We start from the raw sequence: 23,043 nt of genomic DNA, 5'->3' as shown, positions 1-23,043 counted from the left end.
TATACTTGGAGCCTTCTATTAAATTTTCAAGCTTTTTTAATCAACAAATAAAATTTTATTGATATTTTTAGAAAAAAAACTAAAAAAAAATAAAAACTGACAATGTCCGTAAAGAGCTCAAAATATTTTGAAAATGTTATGGTGTATAGAAAATGCTAATATAAACATTCAGTCAAAATTTCAATGATCTACGGTCATTTTTTTTAAAGTTACACCAAAAACCAAATTCAATTTTGTGAAAAATTGATTTTGCGTAAAAATTCCCGTTTTTCCTTAATTTTTCTTTGGTTTTTCTTGGCGCTTTTGAAAATTACTGGGAATTTTTAATTTTGACCTCCCCAATGCACCAACGATATTCACTCTCCAATCGAACAAGATACTGAAGTTGAAAATCAAACCATTTTTATTGCCCCAAACCGTGATGATAGACATAAAAATTTAAAAAAAAAAACACACATCATTGTAAAATCAATACATTCATCGTTCCACCCAGAATCTAAAATATTTAAATGAAACAAAGATTTATTTCTTCTGTTGCTATTGTTATGATATGTCACTGACATTTCAATAAACAACAAAAATACTGTAAACATTTTTTTTACATTATACCTTTAAATGAATAACATTAAAATATCCAATGATGTAATAAAAACCAAGGTAATAGACATTTTAAAAATTGTCATACAAATTCATAAAAATTACATAGCTACAAAAAATATTGGTAGAGAAAATTTTGAAAATGCCAAATGTCACACAAAAACTATTTATAATTATTAAGTTGAAAACTTTGTTTGTTTCATTACATAATATATTATATTAGTTTATAATACCTACAGAATTTTATAAAAGCTATTTCAACGATGAAGAATAGGTTTAAGATAATTTCTTTACTTTAACTAGGTAAGTAGTTATTTAATCGTTACTACTTTAATTTATAATGTAATATAATGTAATATTGTAAAACATGATATAGTATAAACATACTTACGCAATACGCACTTACCTACTTACGTCAGTGTAAATTTTTTTATATATACATAAAAACATTAAAAATGAATAACAATAAAAATAGTAAAATATATAAACTTTTTAGAAAAATATTGATTTTTAGCAACTTAAAATTATATGAAAGAAATATTTTCAAAAACGTAATTTTTTCTGAAATAATGAGTTTCTTGCATTAAATGTATATAGCCCCATGTTATAATATTTAATATTTATCACTAAAATGATTGGAATTAAACAAACAAACGATGTTAAATTAATATACCTATTTAAACAATTTCAGGCATTTATGAGGAAGTTTAAATCGTTTTAGATAAGATTTACAAATAGTTTGTGTGGGTTAACATTTAAACACGTTTTTATTTTTTATAATAATAAACGATCTAGTAAGACACATAATGTGTCTAGTGCAAATTTGAATAAAATTCAAACTATTAATTTGAGGTAATTGTAAAAATAAAACTTAAACATTTAAATAACAAGGCTTAATTGAAGTATACGTACAAGATTTGTAAAGATCTGTGAAATAGTTTCATTATATTTTTAACAAATATAACAAATATAAGTACTTCCTTTTATTTATAGAAGAAATCGAAAATCCATGTGGTATTTTCTTAGAAATGTACAACCATTTTTTTGCAATAAATAAACCAAATACATTAAGCTTATATTATAACTATTAATAAAATAAAATAAACGAATTATTTTTAGTTGGAACTCGTAGAAGTTCGTTATCGAGAAACGAACGGACTATTATAAATGATCGATATGTAATGACTTAATTATAATTCTTCGCTAATCAATGTTCCATTTGTTGACATTTTGACGACATTGTTAACACTAATTAAAGCATATATCCTACATGAATTACGTTTATTATCTCTGTGTGTAGAAATATAGAATTGTCATTCTAATCATCACATCCGGGTAATAGCCACTGCAGATTTATAAAGTACCTAATACAAATCTATATTCTATATACGTCATAATACCTAACCTGTTTAGTGTTGATACCTATGGGAAGTCTGTCACGGTGGATGGTTGTGGACAATAGTCTCTGGCCCGAATCCAGCCCCGACTCATTAATGTCCTTGTTTTCTTCTTCGACACCACGTGATTGTATGTCTCAAACACTAAAAAATTATGCTCTATCACACGCAAACGCATAGCACATACTAAATTGTAAATTACTTAGCAGCCGACAGTCAAATTATTTTTTAAAGAGGAGGTCTAATTTTTTTTAAGTTTGAATTTATAAATATACAGCATAACCCAAAATACCGCACTGTTTTGAAACATGTATGCTCCGTTTTCCGTGAGCATCGACACGTACCCACCCACGTTATAATATTATAACAACACAAGTATAGGAAAATATGTGGTGTTATATTTATTCGTTTCTGATCGAGGAATGAGCTATGTGGACATAATCTAAGGAGCTGAGCACGGATCTCCGACCACGTGGGAACATAAATCAATATTCACACGTAGGTAGGCTCGGTACACATAATATTATAAACTTTCAACGTGTCTTACTTTGACAGACAATAATACAAGATTATGCGATTTTCATAGGTAGGTACACAGATACACGAGGGACCGTTGCTATTAAATAAAAAATATGTTATTCGCTTGCACGCATCGTATAACAGTGTAGTATAGTTTAATTACCTCGGTACACTCTAGACAAAAGCCAAAACCGTTAGTCTGTAAAGTTTTAATTCAGAGTCGTATTCGAAACCTTTGTGCTGTAAAAAAAAAAAACAAAAAAAAACTATAGCAAAGTGATTTATTAAAGAAGCTCATTTTGTAACATAACCCCCCACCATTAGTAAAGCGAACATTTGAATCTTGTACGAAGCAACCTACGTGTACAGGTTTCCTGAAACCCTGCGGAGTTCGGATCGAAGGGGCATTCTTCAAATTATATTAAAAACAAAAAAAAACTAACTTTAACATTCATTATTGAAATGCACTAACGTTATATCATAAATTATTACTCATTAGTAATATAAAGTTCAGATGCATTTCGCGAACAAAAATAAATTAATATAGAACAATAAAGAACAAATGTTTCAAGTCAAGGGAAATATAAATGGTGACAATGTTATTAGTACTTATTATATTCTAGCACCAAAAGCGATCGCTCATCATAACTTATTAGTTTTTTTTATCAATATAGTGTCATTTAAAAAAGTATTTGCTCATTAAAATCAAAATAATACCTATGGTTTATAATGTGTAAAAGAACAGCAACAAATTAATTCAATTAAAAAAAACGGGATGTATCAAACAAACTTTATAATTTGAAATTACCTACACGCATGTGGATATTAGGTATTATTAAGTAACAATTTTTCTCTGATTACAAAATTGACAAAGTTAGAGTAAATATTAATATTTCCGAATAATCAACGTTTTGAATGATATTTAACAATGTTTATTCTGTTTATTTTTTTTTTTAGAGGGGTGATTTTTATATACAACTATAATACTATCTGTACATAGAGAAGACATAAATAAACAATAATGTTTATTAAATACCAAAATATAAACAAAGGATTTTATAACATTGTGTTTGTTTGTACAAAAACTAAGGTAAATAAAAACTAGTAATTCTTGTTACCTTAAATTATTTTTTATCTTATCTCTAGTTTTGCAAATAAAATAAGGGTAAAATACGAGAACAAAGAAGTGGAAAAAATAAAAAAAAACAGATAATTAGTTTAAATTTTGTAAATTTCTTCTTCTATATAGTTATGTAAATTGTATGATTAGAAAAAAATTTTTATACAAAAATTGTTCAGAAAAAAAATTATCTATCCGCGGATCTGTAGATAGAAATTGGCACTGGCATTTAAAAAAAAGTTGTAATGCACATGCGCGTATCAAAAAAGTTAAACTTATAAAGTTTACTCAAATTGAGAATTTCAGTAGGTAGGGACGGGAGTATTTACCACTCAAAAACTCCATTTCAATCCTTAGTCATTTAACTGAAATATTTAGTGATACCTCTTGGCGTAAATACACTGTATAAAACCCTATAGCCTATAAGTTTATACTTTATATACTACCTAATTGTATTATTCATTTTCATAATATAGATATATTATCAAGAAATTAAAAAAACATAGTGTTCAAATGAAAACGATGACGTAAGCCGCATCGACGTTCCCGACTTAATTAAATTACGAACTACCTCCGCTTTGACTTATGAAATAAATTAAGGGTAGCTCACCACCCCCCTCTGTGTTTTTTCACAACCCCACGAGTACTGATTATTACACAATTATACTTGATATAGGTACTCAAATTATTTAATTAGTTATATAATATAAATTATAACAAGTCGCTAAAAGAAAAAAATTGTTATAAAAAACTAATAATAAAATATAGATAATCATCTAAAATAGTAAGTATACTCAATATCCATAGAGTATGTAGAATTATTACCATTGATAATTATAATTTATAGAAATTGTATGTATGTATATAAAGTATTAAATAATACCAGATCCACAGAAATTATTTTATTGTGAATATATAACTAGAAATATTCATCATTTTAATTTAATTTAAAAAAAAAATAAAGTTTTAAGAACTATGAAGAATTTTGACTTTAGCTTACCTAGTTTGTAATAAGTATCTATTATTAACTTATAAGTTATTTTCCATCACTTTATAATATTGTTATAAAATACAATATTTTAAAATTAAGACTCTACATAATGCATAAAACTGAGAACTCAAAATACAATTATTACATCTACTTTAAAAGGATTAAACTTCCGTAAATGTCTTATGGACTGAGGATTTGTATTCATATTCTATCAAGTGACTTAGTTTATCAGTGATAAATGGTTTCTTTTAATATAAAGTATATTTTTCACTGCACCTTATTAACTATTTTGATACCAGGATGCTAATAATAATAGGGTTTATAAGGATTAACTTCAATATACCTAAGCTTTACTTTATTTTTTTACTCCGATATGCTCTGGATGTGCTCTGGTTCTTATAAATTATTGGATTAAAATAATTTGTTTGTTACCTATTGCATTAGTGACGGACTAAGATTATCACATTTGAATAGTTATAGTAAACAGATCTGAGTAAAAATTTAAAATAGTATTAAATATTTGTTATGAATTATTATGTTTATTTTATATCTGTTTTATTTTATTTTATAATAAGTTAATGAATATTAAAGGTTTATTTCCTGTTATTAGAATACGTACAGAAAATATTTTTATCATAATGATACAATTTAAAGTTTAAACCTTAAACAAATATTTATAAAAAGCTGTCATAATAATGAATAGGTACACAAATCAAAAATATCACCCAATTAAATTCATATTTAATAAAAAGTTAGGGATAAAAACCGTGTAAATTAATTTATTTAAGACACTTTAAAAAAAATTCTAATTAGATCATTCATGACGTAGTAGTATTAATTTATTTCTGTGGAATATTGTGTTTGCAGACAGCAAATATATAACTAAACACTTATGATTATTTCAATAGTATTACACAATTCACAAAATACATGACAAACAGATCAGTTGCAGAGTAAAGAAATGCATTGTTTAATTTATAATAGCAATAATATATAATATTAGCAACAAAATGATATTGGAAACTACAACCAACCATAATAATATAATATATATGGCAGTTCGGGCTGACAAATATTTGTATTATATATTAAATTTGTTGTATTTTCCAAACGTACTTGACTTTATTTTTACATTATAAATACAATAAACTCATCTCTTTGTAATTGACGTTAAACATCAAGTTAAATTTATTGTATGTAAGAATTTCACACAGTGTGTTTTAAGTATTTAGTTACCTATGTGTTTACATTAGGTAGGTACTTTAGTTTTTCCCCGTCTATTAAGAACCATTGTTGTAGTTACCATTTTTATATTTTATGTATAGAACGTACACCAATTTTATAGAAACCTCTTTACATAATACTTACATTACATTATGCAAAAGGCTTTTGAACCAATAAGTCATATTTTTTCACCATATTTTCTTTAATTTAATATTTGTATGTGTATGAACTATTTGAAACTAGGTATTTAAGCAAAATAAAACTTAAATACAAGAAATTTAAAGAAACCATGCATTAGAACTTTGAAAAAAGATCTTCATATAATTAATATGTTAAATGTATATTATATTTTAATAAATAACAAGTTATTTTTATTTAATTTATTAATTTCAGCACACATAAGAATTGTATATATCGTAAACATAATTTTTACATTCGATATTTTAGCACTGTTTATCGTTTAACATAAATCAATTAAATATATTTATTTTATAGTTTAGAAAACCAAATTGATGAATCTTTACATTTTACATAATATCGTTGAAAACTCGTGAATTCATGGTCCACCATTGGACATGTGTAGCCACTTACGTCTAAAATACTTAGATAGTATGGACAATTTTAAAATTAAGTGTTGAATTTTTAAAAATGTTCACTTTGAACATTACAATACAAGTACAATACAATACTTGATACTATAGCATTCCACCAGACAAAAAGTAAAATTAACTTAACATTTCCATATTGATTTACTTAAACAAGTTAGGAATACATATTTTAATTTTTCTGACGATCAAACTAAAAGTAAACTATATATATATATATATAGACTATAAAACAAATAAATATTCTAATGAGTGAAAGAAACCAAAATATTTTTTCGCCGAACATGTCAGGATAGTTAGTATTTAACAAATAATAAGTGTCCAACTGAGTAACGAACCATACAATCCATTGAATTTTTTAATCATTGTAAACTCGTTATTTATTATAATAAAATACATACATTTTTTTTAGTACCTAAACATTGAGTCGAATCAAGTACGTGTGAAACTGTGAATACATCCTTGTCAAGTATTATCATATTTTTTTAAAAAATTATTTTGTACTCACTATTTATTACACAATAATTACGCGTAAGCCTAGGTAAAATAAAACATTATGAAGCTATTTTTTTAAATGTATTATTTGAAAAATACTTAGTAGTTATTGCAATATGTTTCCCAATTAAATTGTTTTCTTCTCATGTTAAACTTTTGTAGTAATTTTGTTTTCCTTATTACATTCTTTGCTCACTCAGAATTTTATTGGTTTTACAATGATATTTAAAAACAACAAATTCATTATATGTTTCAGTAGTCATGTACCTATAGTAACGTTAAAGATAAAAAATTGAAATGGTAATTTGAAATAAGACAACTAATTTGAATATATTTCAGTATGCGTTCTTTTAAATCGAGCTGCTCATCGTTTTTCAAATGCTTTGAACATAATTATATGATTATAGTTTACATTATATTATTTTCAGATTTAATATCACAACACACTATTACACCAACATGGCCTAAATCAGGTCGAGTGAAAATCGGAGTGAATATGTCCAACATCGTTACCTAGACACCCAGTATCCTGTCTGGCTTTTTTATTGTTTTTCCACTACAACCAGAAAAAATCGTTTTATTTTTTTTTCTTACATTCTTGTTTTCAATCAATATAAAACCGACTAGAGTTTATTTCGAATCTCCGATACCCTTTGAGCAGTCGGTTTAGTTTCCCCGGTCTATTGGAATGTTGCCAAGTTAAGAATTTTACACTCCAAAGGGATAGCGTTTCACCTGGAAATCCAAACTTCTAAAGCCAAACTGAGAAGCATAGTGCGGGCCAAATGACTTGGCAGGATATTTTGGTATAACTCACACTTCGCATTTTTACACGCCTAAGCAAAACGAATAGCAATAAATAATTGTTAATCAACCTCTTTACGATTAATCTGCCAAATATGAGACATTGAGATCATTCATTTGAGACAATGTTGAAAATTCAAGTTCGATTAAAAAAAAAATAACAAAGGTAAGTAAAATACAGGTATAAAAGCTATTAATAATTAAAAGAAGGTATATTTTTTCTGTTTTTATAATTAATTTTATTTTGATAATGAACTTAAATTATGTTTCAAATTAATAATCACCATTTAATAATTACGACGAATAAATTATGGGACTATCATAATAGTTCTTTCGTAAAATACTAATAATAATTTAGTTTTAAATTGCTAATGATTATTGATTACTTACATGCATATTATTTTATAATTAAAAATTAAAGTAATTATTATTTTAAACACTTCTCGATAAAACGACGTATTCTTAACTAAATTTATTATACATTAATATTATTGTATATACTTTTTATTATTATGTTATCATCATGAATATTACTGCGTATACAACGTTATGTACTATTATTTTTATCGGTTTACATACAAAGACGACCGCCAGTGCAGCAGTGCCCAGTGGGTACATGTGGTCTATATACAAGACTATTTTATTAATGCACACATCGAACTATAATCGTGTTTGAAAATGGTTAATAGTTTTGAAATGGTGAGTGTTTTGCGTTGTTATAACACAGAATGAAAATATGTCGGGCAGCGAACGTCTTAAAAGTCGGGCGCCAGGGCCAAATGCAGCGGCGTCAAAGGCACTGCAGTTTACACTTTTAATTTTTAAGCTCCTGCTATGACGTACATATAGGTGATTATTTTATCAATAATTTGATAAGTGAATTTATATGTATTAATGTAATATAATATCAAGTCATTTATTTTATTTTAATCGGGCCGTTGTCTAACATTTAAGCTCGACTTTTATTTACTATTATTAACTTTGATACAATTTAAACAAAATGGAATGAAATAGTTAATAGGTACCTAAATCTTAACAAAGATATATTTGTAATACTCATTACTTTAATCGTTAGGTACAACCATTGATCTAATATAAAATATATAATTATAATAATAATAGGTAATATATTTAATCAGTGGCACAACACAACAAATAAAAGAATCACTCTACGGTGCATATAGTATTGTTATTTGTTATATTATCACACATATATGAAAATTTATACAATTATTATATACCAACAAATATTGAGCGACTATATGATACACATTGCAGGAATAGATTATATGCATTGACCGGATCTCTTTCTACGTTGTTCCTATTTTTGGCCTGTACAAACACCGGATTAAACCCGTCCAACGTGATCGCCCTTCCGAAAGCGCGTATATATTTGCACAACTACGGCCAAACGTGTATATGCGGGGTGTGGACCCCTGCAGACGATGGAGTCCTAGCGGCTATATAATGCGTGTGTGTGTGTGTGTGTGTGTGTGTGTGTGTGTGTGTGTGTGTGTGTGTGTGTGTGTGTGTGTGTGCGTGTGCAATCATCGCAGCCCTACAACAGGCGTATGTAGCTACTTACCAGCTATCATGCAGAAAATAATTTCTAGAAAATGTATTTCTATTATACAATATTATGATACAATGACGTTAACAATTTAGCGAGGTTGGACGGGTAGCTTGTATAGGTATGATGGTTTGTGTCGACAATTGTCGATAACTTTTGGTAGAACTTTTAAGTACTTTCGATGTATTACAATTTTTTTTTATTTTTTTCAAATATAATAAATTCTATACATATATTTTCCATAATATTCTTTATACGGCACGTTGAACTCAAAGACGTTATATTATTAGATAATTTCACCGTCGGTCCCGGCTTTTAAAGTCATCTGATAGACGATAGTATAATTAGTATATACTGTGGGTACGGCGGCCCCGAATCGCCAATTAATGCGTATAACGAACTTGACGCTTTGCATATTTAATACATTTTATGTCATAAACTATAATGTATATTATTTGTGATTTTTTTCAAATTTATATCGTTCTGGTGTGGTTTGTATAATATTGTATGATGACGTTAAGAGTTACATTAATAACTGTAAGACAATATTTGATAAATTAAAAAGTTTTATTTTGTAAATATATTATGAGCTATGGTTAATTTCATGATAGTGAGTTACATAATTCAAGTATATCTTGGAGTACATTGTTCTTTTAAAGTATATAAAAAAAATTATTCACTTTAAGAATGTATCCGTACATACAATTTATTAATTTACATATTGAATTAAAAATTGAAAATCATTGTAATGAATGTATTGAAGCTACAATAATTACTCAAGTTTCTTACCAACCAACGTCGGATTTGTATATAAGATAAAATAATATAATATGATCTTATTAGAAGTTCTGATATATTTTTTTAAACTTTCATTCTAGGAAATATAATAAATCTTGTTAAGTTCGTAATTGTATAGTGAAATACCTACAAAAGACAATAATATACAAGTTATATAAAGATAATAAAATGAATATATTTCGCTACGTAAATAATTGAGAGGGAGAGAATAATCGTTTGTTTTTGTGTGTATACACTATACTGTTATAAACGAGGCCTTTTGTGTTTTCCATCCACATCCACTTTATAACATTGTATGCGCAGTCACGTCAAATGAAGACGTAAATCCCACTTGTAAAATCGTTCATCAAAATTAAATCCACCCCGCGTTTAGTATAAAAAAAACTAAAACAATAGACCAACCGATAAAAAAAACCAACTGAAACGTGACAGATTATTTTTTTTTAAGCTCGAGTATGAATTTAAAATATCTCAACTTTTTGCAATTTTTTATTACATAATTATTATAATATTATATAATAATATATAAAATTGATATATTTATTTTTATTAAAGTTAATTATTTGTTTTAAACGCAATAAATATAAATTAAAGATTTAATTTCAAATGTATTTTTGTGAAAAATAATTTCACAGTAAATAGTTTTTATTTTTGTAGACTGCGGTACAATAGTCTTGTAAATTAAGTAAAATATTATTTTTAATTTGTATAATTTAAAATGAAGTACGTTCGAACAAGGGAACCAAACAAAAAAGAACCAGAACCTCTTGAATATTGTGGCACCCTAAATATGAAACCCAAATTGTACCATACAGATAAATATTTTTTTAATATTAAAGGTGCATTTTTCAAATTAACCAATAAAGGTATCAGTATAAGAATTTTGAATTGTATATTTATTTAATACCATAAGCTTAACTATATAATAAAATAAAATGCGTGTAGCAAAAAAACTGTTTTTTTTTTTACCGTTAGGTATTAATAGGTAGTTGAAGTTTAATCATTCACTTAAAAGTTTTGTACCAAAAAGACTTAACACTACGTTCATATATATCTATAAACCATCAGTACACAACGATTATATCATAATATATTAATATTATATTATACATAGGTATCAAAATACTATGAAAATATAAACAATGCACTTTACCCTAATACTTTTAACCTGATTATGTATACCCACAAAGCCTTAAATACTATTTCTGAATTTTAGACTCATCTGTTAGCATATTTAACCAGCAAGAAGCTTTTCTAGACATAAATGTACAACTAAATAATAAAATACTTTTGTTTATTTTGTATCGAATTTTAAATTTGATTCCATATTAGTTATTAGTACAATCAATTAAAACCGGATTTAGGTTGACAGTGATCACACAACACTGGTAATTATTTTATGTTGATCTCACGTGAGTGGATGATATAAATTTAATGTTATTAAAATAAATATTGATTTTTATACTACAGCATTTCTATTGTAATTATTAATTTCAAATTTCATATTTTAACAGAATTCCAAAAATATGAAAACAAAATAAATGAACAACACAACACAACAAATAGGTAAGTAGAAGAAACATTACAATTTACAAGTGTACTTTCTATAAAATATAAATATTATAAACTCAATTTTATTATACACATTAATTTGAGCTAACCATATATAAACGTAAATAAAATGAATTAATAATTTAAATTTTAAGCTATAATAGACATTATAGGTCGTGATGTCGATGTAATTTAGATCAAAAGTTAAAAAAAACTTCAAATATTTGAATGTCCATATTATTATATAAATATATAAAACATAGGTACCCAATAAAGGTATTATATTAAAACGAATAATATGCTTTATTATCTAGGTATATTGAAACATTAAATTATTAAAATGAATCCACGACCATGGTGCACCTATTCTGCCTATTCATAACGCCGTGTGATCATAACTATTGTATTGCATTAATATTGAAATTTATAACAAAAAATCATACTAGGTCCTAGTGTGGCTCGGTGGTTGGTCTCAGTCACTATTATGTTCTAAGGTCAAGAATTGGCCAGCGTCGCTAGTTCCCGGATGGGTGACCACCCGAGTTTTAAGTGACAAATTCTCGCCCCACATACACGTGTTCGTCGACCAATCATAAAAGATTTATCATCAGTTGAAAATTAGAGAAAATATCTTTAAATATTTTTAAACACTTCCTCTCAAATACTAGATTACATTTATGTGTTAAATACTATAGTCAATTCACCATTGTAAATAATTATTCTTAATTAAATATATTTTATCTAGGTGCTAAAAAAGTCAGAAAATATATATTTGGTATCATATTTTTTAAGATAGAAGGTAAAACTAATGCTTAATAAAAAATGGGTAGTTTTTTATTCACATTAAAAAGCACATAATGAAGGAACTATTAACATTTTATTTTATTATGAATTTATTTTTAAACATTTATGATAGGTATTACTAATTATTATATCTTAATAATGATATAGAAAATGAAAACGAATTCTATAGCAGTTTTTTTTTAAATGTTAATTAAATGTTTACCAATAAAATATATCACAAATTTGTGACTAAATTTACTGTTTATGTTTACTATTCGGTAGCAGGTTGATATGATAATTTAATTTAGTCTTACAATTGATGCTTTAGAGTTTAGAGGACATCTCTAGAATGATTTCTACTTTATTCTTATTTCCTGATCGTCTTTATTGAAGTTATCAACAATACATAATATTATAATATGTAAGATATATATATCTTTCTCAATTATACTTACAAATTGCAGCTTATACAATAAATATATATATGATCTGTCAATCCATAAATCAGAATTTTTATTTTAGTGATATTTATAAAGTATATCTTGTTTATTTTAACTGATTATTTGAGTAATTATAATGTATTTTTTATTTGTAACATACTAAAATATTTACAAAATTTAATAAGATAAGCACATACATACTTAAAAAATGTATAATACATACGTGTATATTATGCATTAAATGTTCTTAGTACCAAGTATAATAACTATGCATCTTTCATGAAATTCCATAATATTGTACCTATCATTTTATTTTATTAAATGTCAAGTCGTTTGGTTATAACATCTTGTGAATAATTTTAAGTAAAAAAATGTTTGTTCTTAAAAATAACTAATATAATATTATATACCTATCATCTGTATAAAATATTCAGCCTAAATGTTGTGACAAATGATTTGTAATTCTTCAAGTCCTCATTTGAGACAATGAGAGTCAATTCCATTAAATTAATCTGATTACAAACAAGATTCCATAAAATGGATTCTTTAGTCATTATTCAACTTAATTTTATAACAATTTACTTTATTCACTCAGGACAAATATGTATTTTGTACATATTATTTATGTACATTATAAAATAGTTTAACACCATGATATAACCAGACAGGGCGTATGCCTCTCCTAATGTCTAGTGTCAAGTAGAAGTTAACACATAACAAATTATCAAAATTCATAATAGTTTAACCCAAAAATATATTTCTCCTATATTTCTTCTATATACAATGCGTTGCATAAAATATTGATGTTTGTTACATATTTTATTTTGAATCGATTGCGCTTATAAAATAAAACCTTGGCAAGGACAAATTTAATATTTAATAAATATAATATAATACCTATATTATAATATATAATATTTATTTGTAGATAATCTCCATTTCCAATTTTCTTAATACATTTTACTTTATAACTAAAGAATAATCAAATAAATTAATTATTCATAATATTTTTTATTTTTATTTGTTATAGGTACTTATTTATATTGATAAGCTATCCAATTTTAATGATACTGATCTTCTTTATTTTACTTTTTTAAATTAATTGCGAGATTAATTGTTTGAATTCGAATTTGGAAAACAATCATCAGCTATTTATTCTTTCATTTTAAAATTGCTAAACTATTATTTGGATAATTTAACTAAATTTCTATGAATAAATAATAAAACGTTCACATACAAGATGTACATTGTACACACTATACACAGTACTCTATTCTCATCACTCAGTTTGAATACATTTCACATGTGTGAGCTCAATGAAGTCGATGAAGTCGAACAATTTAGTGATTTAAATATAATTGAATACAATATGAGCAATTTAAAAATAAAGAAATTAGATTTAGATCCGGTCCAATAATTTCTTAGTGAAGATAATTAAACTCTAATTTAATAATAACTATAATATAATATAGGACATTTTTTATTAATTTTAATAACATTTCGTTAATCATTTTAATTATATTATTTTTTTTACAATAAAAACAGTATTATTGCATTATTCTTTAATATTATATTACTATGAATAATGAAAATACAATTTAATAATGCAATAAGATAGTATAATGACATCATAATATTTACATATCGTCGGGATAAAAATTGTAGTTTAAAATTGAAATTAATATTTGCAAAAAGCTGTCTACTGAACAAAAGTAACTTTTTATTTTGATCTTCTCTATTTAGTATTTTTTTACATTATTTATAGGTTTGAGATTCCACAGATTTTTTTTTAAATGGGGTTCCTTCAAAAAATATTCAGAATCAATTATCCCTTCATTAATCATTCAACCTGCAACGTTATAATTGTTATTCTTTCTAAATTCACGATTTTCTAAAAATTAAAATTTGTCTCTTAAATTTTTATGTTGGTATCGTATAACATAAAAACATTAACTAAGATCAGTAAGATCTAAAAAAAAGCTATATGCAATATTTTTTTTATTTATATTGTGATTCAATTTAACTATTATAAATAATACAATATCAATTATCAAATATATACCTATTCTACATAATTATCAAGAAATAAGAATAAGTACTGACTAGTATATAAATATTAATTTACTTCCGAATACTCTATAGTCTATAATTTGCTATATTGGCATATTAACGTATTACATGTTTATACAAATAAAATATATAGTGAATAATTTTAATACATGTAAGGAAATTAGTAAAATCACACTCGAGTGGATACTGTTATTTACTAGCTGATAACATAATAACACATACGTACTTAGGTAACATATTGATCTAAAATGCATTATAAGCTAATTTACAACCAATAATACATTGTATAACACATGTATTATATATTTCTTTAATCAAATGCAATATGTTCCAATCATCATCACTGAAAGAGTAAGCAGTAAACACATACCTATGCACACAATATATATAGTATATATTAACATTTTACTATTTACTACAATTTAATAGAATCAGTATAGATTAATCGAGTTGAAACATAAACTAGTAAATAATGGAACACAAATAGTGATTAACAAATGTCAGTTTAGAGATTGATTGTGAATGTCTTGAATGAAAAAAAAAATACACAAATGTATCAAATTATAGAAGGTATACGAAAATACGAAATAATGAGAACTTACTTATTAACGAATTTAATTTATTACACAGGACATCTAAAGATCCATTATGTATTTTCATACAATTAAAATATAATTCAAATTATACAAAAATTATTTTTTTTTTAACTCGATTATGGATGTGATACACATGAAATAAAATTAAAATTATTGATTAGTAAAAGTTATTAGCCCTGAATATTTTTTAGAGAATAATGCTATTATTTTTACGCTGGACAATAAATGAAAAACAATGTAAGCCTAATAATTAATGAAAGGGGATACTGTACCTATAGTAATTTATTGAACAGGCCGTGTATAATAGTAATTTTATTCAGTAGATATATAACATATACGTATGAATTAATATGTACATTGTATACCTATAGCTAAAAATATAATTTTAAACCTTGGTCCTAAAAAACTATATTTTATTTACAAATATAAAAATGTCAGATATTCAAATAAAAATTAAATCTAATTAATCTAAATTTATCATTAATTTACCTAGGCAATGAAAAAGTTTTATTAAAACTATTCAATAGTGTTTTTAAACTTCCGATTATCTTCTATCATCTAGTATACAAGTAGTAAAAGTATAATTTAAAATAATATGTTTACATCCTAGATCTATTAACAGAAACATATTATATACACATTTTGTATAATATTATATTATTGCCGAATGAATAGTTCAGGGATATTTCGGTACTAAAAAACGTTTTTATTTCCCACGAGTCTACCAAATACCATTCTTCGATATCAAACAAAATTGCCTTTCACATCGAAATTGAACGAACGAATATATATACTTGCAATGGCCGAAAAAATGTTATATAATATACTTATTTGCAATTTGCATATACCTAAAATACACACATTAAATTTAGTATATTAATAATTTATTTACTTATATAATTTCAATTTTAGTTCTCACTTTCAGTTCACATATAAGTTAGGTACATATTATTTTATCGTGAACTTTGCAGTAAATAAAATCATTCACAAATCCGTTAGAAGTAGTTGTAGACGAAATTAATTACAAACGTGCTACAACTGTTGGCTGCTTCATATTGTAAGCTAAGAAAATGGTTTTAGATTTCACTTCTCTCGAGGGAACGACTTACAACTGGACTAAGGCCGAGTAGAACAAATACTATACTTGGGTAAAAACTTTTCATCAGTTTTTCTACACTTTTTAAAGCTCTCTCTCTCTCTCTTTTAAATCTTAATTTACGTTGTGATTCTTTTATGTGGCCACCAATCTCATGGGAATGACCCCAGAGACGTGACAAACGAGATTCAGTTTCCTTCCTAGTTTTGACGCAGTAAATTCTCTGATCCTGAATAACTCATAATAATACTAAACAATATCAAATTAAAAAAAAATGAGATTTTCCGTTAAGCTTCCACGAATTAATACTATAATACAAGCAAAAAAATTCATGAACAGACGGAATACTTAGAAGTTTTTTATCTTCAGTAAAAAGTAATAACAATAATTAAATGTACCTAGTACATATGTATATAATATATATACATTATATGCGTTAAATTAGAAATCAAACGTAAGTTACTAAGTTAAGCTAATAAGTAATAACAAGTAATAATTAAATATGTAGTAATAACCAAGCTTAAAACTTAGAACTATGGTAAAAATAATAAATTATAATCACTTTCCAATTTAACATTAATAACCCGCTCAATTAACCTTGAGATTAACCTAAGATATTTTTTTAGCTAATTAGCAATAATCAACGCTAAACATAGCCCGTTTTACATGGTATCGGGCTTATCCCTCAACAATTTTTTCTAAAAATTAATTCAATTTCAAATATTTTAGCACTTAGCTCATTATTGATTTCAAGTCTTAATTTGTCATTAATGTATTTCTTATTGGCTGTGCACAATTTTGTGTTGCTGAATTACCAAATAATTATTGTACCACAAAATATCAAAGAAGTATTATAGTATGATGTATAAGTCTTATGGTTAAATACGTAAGAGATTATGAGCGTCGAAATATTTAAATTACATTTTAAAGGGATCAGCTCCTTTTATTATTAGGGCGCCGTTTATGGGATTGCTAACGTATCCAGTAACAAATTAAAGCTTTTTAAAAAAAACTCATCAGAATAATTAAATGTGCAGTTTGTCGAAAAAATAGTTTACTTAGGTAGGAACTTATTAATGGATAATATAATATATGGACAATATAAAAATGTAAATTGGATATCATTTAATATTAATTAGTCTAGGAAAAACATACGCGTCGACACGGCAGTGCTCGATAATCGCATTATGTACAGGAGGATTTTGATTTTCAAAATAATTAACAGCTCTTCTAGATTTACTCGGGTGTTCCTTAATTGAATCATACCCGAACGTTTCTGGTTGGTCCGCAGTTATTATACATACACACACAGGGGGTACTCTTAATGACACCGTACTAGCGCAAAATGTTGGGATTCATGAATCATGTTGACGTTTCAATGCAAAATGGCAGCAAAAAGCAATAAAAACGTTACCCATTTTTAACATAAATTTACGAAAATTATTATACGAAGTACAAAAAAGAAAATTGAGAAATCACAAGAGCGTGAAATAGATAAATCTATGAGGTGTGTAAAGAATGTAAGAAGTCAGACATAGGTATAGACTGTATACAAGGGTTTTTATTGGCAGCCTCCAAGAAATATGGTATTATTCGTAAGACCGTAGCAGGTAGACGTATAATTCCTGCGGGATTTTGAGGGAGATGGCGTAGAGGAAGTTTTTCATGCCCAAGGCCATTAGTGAATCACACTGGGGACTTCTAAAAACGAAACTTTTCGCCCTTGGAATTATTACTACTGCAGTGAATCCTGAATGGTCGTTCGTTTATTGTTACTTTAAAAAAAAAGTTAGAGCTTACCATTTATTTACATTTTAGTTTTAATTCTACAACAGAAAAATTATACTTTCAGTCTTACTTTATACTCAGTATATCGGCAAAATATATAATATGTAGTGGTAATTAACCATTTAATTTATAATATAAAATATTGCAATGCATATTTCTTTAGTTTTTTTATAAAAGTTATAAAATTTTAGTAACATTTTGATCGCTTTTAAGCTACCTATAAGTAAATATAAAAGTATGTAAAATTAGATTTTATAGAATTTCAACTTTGTTAGTCTGATAATTGAATATAAGCTTACCTATTCATATACTATTCACGAAGGTGAATTTTACAAATTTCACAAATTATGATAATATTATTATTAAATTATTAAAATATTAATAATTTTCACAATATTTTACAAATCTTAATTAACAATTCCCTTTTATAAACGTTTAAAGTTTTGAAAACGATGAAATATAAATATTATATTCTTATTTCTAACTATGATAGTACTATAGAATATAGTTACTATTAGATCTACTCGAATACTTAAAATACATTTATAATTTGAAGTATTAAAACTTAAAAGTTTAAACTATTGTAAAAAGTAATTCATGGCATAGGTATTATTAAGGTATTAGCATTATTTCCATTTTATACATTTTTAATTTTTGTAGGTACTCGTAAATTATTTTTATATTCACATGGCATTTTTTTTTAAGCACTTTATTATTCGTTAAACTCGATATAGTTGTTTATAATTTAATAGATAATATAATAGAAGAACACGCTGGCGGCGCTGACTACTGAGATAATTGAAGACATCGACGGGTTTCCCCCGACACCCAATTTCTTAACCATATAATATACAATAGTTTGTGCATTTAAGCATTTTTAATATTATTTTACAAGTGCATCGCAAATCGTAATAATATACTTACGAGACTCGGCCGTGACGATAATATTATTGTACCAAATACGACTCCGTGCCACGATGAAATTTTCCTTAGGCGATGAGGTTTTCTATTCGGAAATCGGTATTTGTAAGATACTACAGTCACTAGGTGTTCGCCGACGGACGCGTCGAGTGACGTCTACAAAACGCGCCCACTGATTACTTTTAAATGTCGTCGGTCATCACTAATTTTCGGACATCGCCGCGCGAACAGATACAATAATTATTGTTTACACCGGTTCGCAAAACCGTTGTAGCTGTCTCGTTTTTATTCAATATTTTTTAAAATGATATCATACCTATTTAGTTATCTTCGCATGCGACGGAATAATATTATTACGCGGCGGCAGGTTGGATCCTGATCGATTTCACCTAGTAACAAAAAAATAATACAACGTGTATCGGTCGCGGGGAAATCGCGCGAAAAACGATTCCGGTCGCGCCGGTGTGAAGTCGAACTACGCGTGAGCGTGGCGAAAAATGGTAGACGATCGAGTGGGTTTCCCGGGCGGTGGCACGACACTGACTGCGTGCGCGCCCGCGGTTTTTCGCCCGCTGGGAAAAACCCTCAATAGGGGCTGTCGTGTTCCAGCGCGGCGCGCCGTAAGTTATTTCTGACGCGCCCGCATACATACATGTATGTATGTACATACAAGTCACGCAGCGCGTTTTCCGTGTATGTATTATTATTAAAATATGGGATGGCCACCAGCCAATTATTGTAAATTATTTCATAATATTATTATACAATTTGTTGCAAACATTTTAGTTCAGTGTCTTATGACGATTGTAGTCAATATTGCGCCGCGATCTGTGAACTGTTTTGTTTACAATATTATTATTTCAAACGCAATAAATGTAATTTGGGTAAATGAATTGAGGCGAATAGCGGACGTATCTACCACACGACGGCACACGTAGACACATAGTGCTGTATTGCAAAATTATTATGAAGGTAGCTATACGCGTATAAACATAATAATAGTCTCTGATATAGGAAAGGGTTAAATATCCAGGGTTAAATATCCAGGGTAGGTAATAATAACCTATAATAAACTGCGAAGAAAATGTGCTAAAAACTACCATAATTAGTGGCGTGCACATTTTTATTTTTTTTTATCTCAAAACAGAAAATTTTCTTAAGCGTTTATTTAAAAGATAGGTATAATAATATAGAGTATTGCCTAGATGCCTGTTATAATTATTATATTTTATAAATGTCTAAAGTTTAGAAAAACTGAGCGTAAAGTGTTTAATAGGTACCTACAATTTTAGCTTTAGATTCCACTAGTATTAACTAGAAAATTGAAATGCGCTCATATTTACGAATAACAGCCAGTACTCAGTTATTTATAACCGTTAATATTATTAACTATAGCTAATGTTACATATATACCGACATTTTCCGAACTGTATTCTTCTTAGGAATACAAGACTCATAAGTCATGATATATATAGGTAAATTGCCATCGTTTAAAAAGAAGATACCCAAAGTATGAGCATGTACAATTGCCAATTCACGTTACAACAATCACTCTGTATATAAATCCCAGCACTATAAATAATAATAATAATAATAATAATAAATCGTCGACAAACCACGAAAGAGGAAAATGCGAAAACCCTTTCATGTATATATATATACATATAGATAGTTTTTCTCCCCCTAGGATCTCCCCGACGACAAATAACCCAGTAGGTACTCCGATAACAGCTATTTTATGTAATATATATACGAGTAACCTACGTGGTGACTTATTCGAGCAACACTGCACGGGCTATTATATTATGCGGTTATCTGACGGAGATAAGTATATATTTGACTTCCAAGTTATACAACCTTTGTTATGTTTCCCTCTTTTGCGGAAATCTGGGTGTATTATTTTCGGTAGCTATATACATCGCTGCGTGGTCGACTTGTATAGACGCGTATTGGTCAAGGGACATAGTTTTTTGGATCAAACTGCCCATCACAATTTCCAATATATCATTGGCGTAAATTTAAGAGAACGTCACATTCGTATTATCTCCGTCTTACAAACGTACGACATAGACAATTTGCGTTTAGCAGAAACAAATTGCAATTTTGTATTGTTGGCTAATGGCTTTAGTAATAAGAGTGAATTGATCCACTAACAAATTTAAAGGTAAAGTACATTATCTAGGCTTGTACGATATCTCAATTTCTTTAGCAAATAATGAGTATGAGTATGTATGTAAAATATTACAAGTTAAAAATCTACTCATTTATTTAATATTTAAACAAATTTCTAATAATATTTGGTTATAGTTTTAGTACTTTTACTTTGTAATGAATAAATTATATTTTATATAGGTAAATGCAGTGTAAATATTCAATAATATACGTGTAAAACTAAAAGTATTGTAATTGAAACTTTTCCGCCGACTTTCTTGTCTCTTAACTTCATAAGGAATAAATTCACGACTGATCGAGAACTTTAAATCGTATGCTGCAGCTATCTAGGTAATTTGTATGTTTAAAGAAAAGTTTAACTTTATACACCTTTATTAAATTCCAGCTCACGCTTGTGTAATTGGCGATTACCTACTATTGTCGGTAAGTATATACATATGCATACGTTCAACTGAAGTCAGAATAGCTACCGCGGATAATTGAAAAACTTCACGCAACCAGCCCTTGAAAACTTTCCAGTGACGTTAAGAGGATAGGTATTAAAGTCATACTACAAGGCTAAACTTAAGTATATTAATATGGGTCAATGCAGTATTATATATAAACAAATAATGAATCGTTATCGCTTTAATTTGCAGTTAAAATTAAAATTAATAAAATTATATTTATTTAATTATAGGTCTTATTATAAAGCAAATAATAATATACCTAGAGGCTAGTATCACATGATCCCGGTATAATAATATATTTAAAATTTAAATGTATTTTTCGATTTAGGCACATACTATATATGTTGCGCTTGGACTCCAATTAATTTGTTTCTTAAATATTACGATTTTTTTGTTCGTGTTACTACATTAAATTTAATATAATAATAACAATAATAATATTTTTATCAACAGATTTTGGACTAAGGTTATATAACAAAAAATGTAATAAAAATAATGTCCAATCTAAGGAATAGGACAAATGTCCTAACCATATTATATCCAAATGTCCTATCCAAATATAAACCAAATTATATTGACCATATAGGTAATAATATAAGTATTCTTTTGTAGAGAAACCTTTACACAATAATTGTGTAAAGACATCTTAATATAGTTATCTAATTCCGTAATATATGCAGTAATAATTCCAACAATTGACCCAAAGTTCAAATTATGAATGTTGTACCTACATAGATACCTATAGATGTGCCGATATGCTATACGCTGTCGTTTAGTCGTTATATTACATATATACCAGATACCTAGCTATTATTTCTTATAAAAACCAATAAAATAAATATTATTTTACAACTACCTATACCACCTTTTGTATATTTATCTCATTGTGTAATGTTGAATAACTTTTATACTTCGTAGTGGTTCCGAGTTCTTACTTCATACTATAAAATATTATAATATTTATTATATAATTGCATGTTCAGCAAAAGGTATTTGCCTCTAATAAATGAGGTTGTGAGGCATTTATAAGGTATCTTATAATAGAATCCAAATATGT

General features: G+C 26.9%; 1 protein-coding gene across 3 annotated transcripts in view; it reads right to left on the bottom strand.

The window, feature by feature from the left end:
• LOC100569658 overlaps positions 1-19,911 on the bottom strand; it is a 205,068-nt gene extending 185,157 nt beyond the window's left edge. For all 3 annotated transcript variants that reach the window (XM_029489777.1, XM_029489779.1, XM_029489778.1), the window contains exon 1: positions 19,369-19,911. The gene's annotated coding sequence lies outside the window, so the exon portion shown is untranslated. The remainder of the gene's footprint in view (positions 1-19,368) is intronic.
• Between the last annotated feature and the right edge of the window lie 3,132 nt (positions 19,912-23,043).

Source organism: Acyrthosiphon pisum, chromosome A2 (assembly GCF_005508785.2).
Source record: "Acyrthosiphon pisum isolate AL4f chromosome A2, pea_aphid_22Mar2018_4r6ur, whole genome shotgun sequence".
In the NCBI taxonomy this organism is placed as follows: domain Eukaryota; kingdom Metazoa; phylum Arthropoda; class Insecta; order Hemiptera; family Aphididae; genus Acyrthosiphon; species Acyrthosiphon pisum.
Note: the sequence above shows the minus strand (reverse complement) of the source record. Positions and strands in the feature narration are given on the sequence as shown.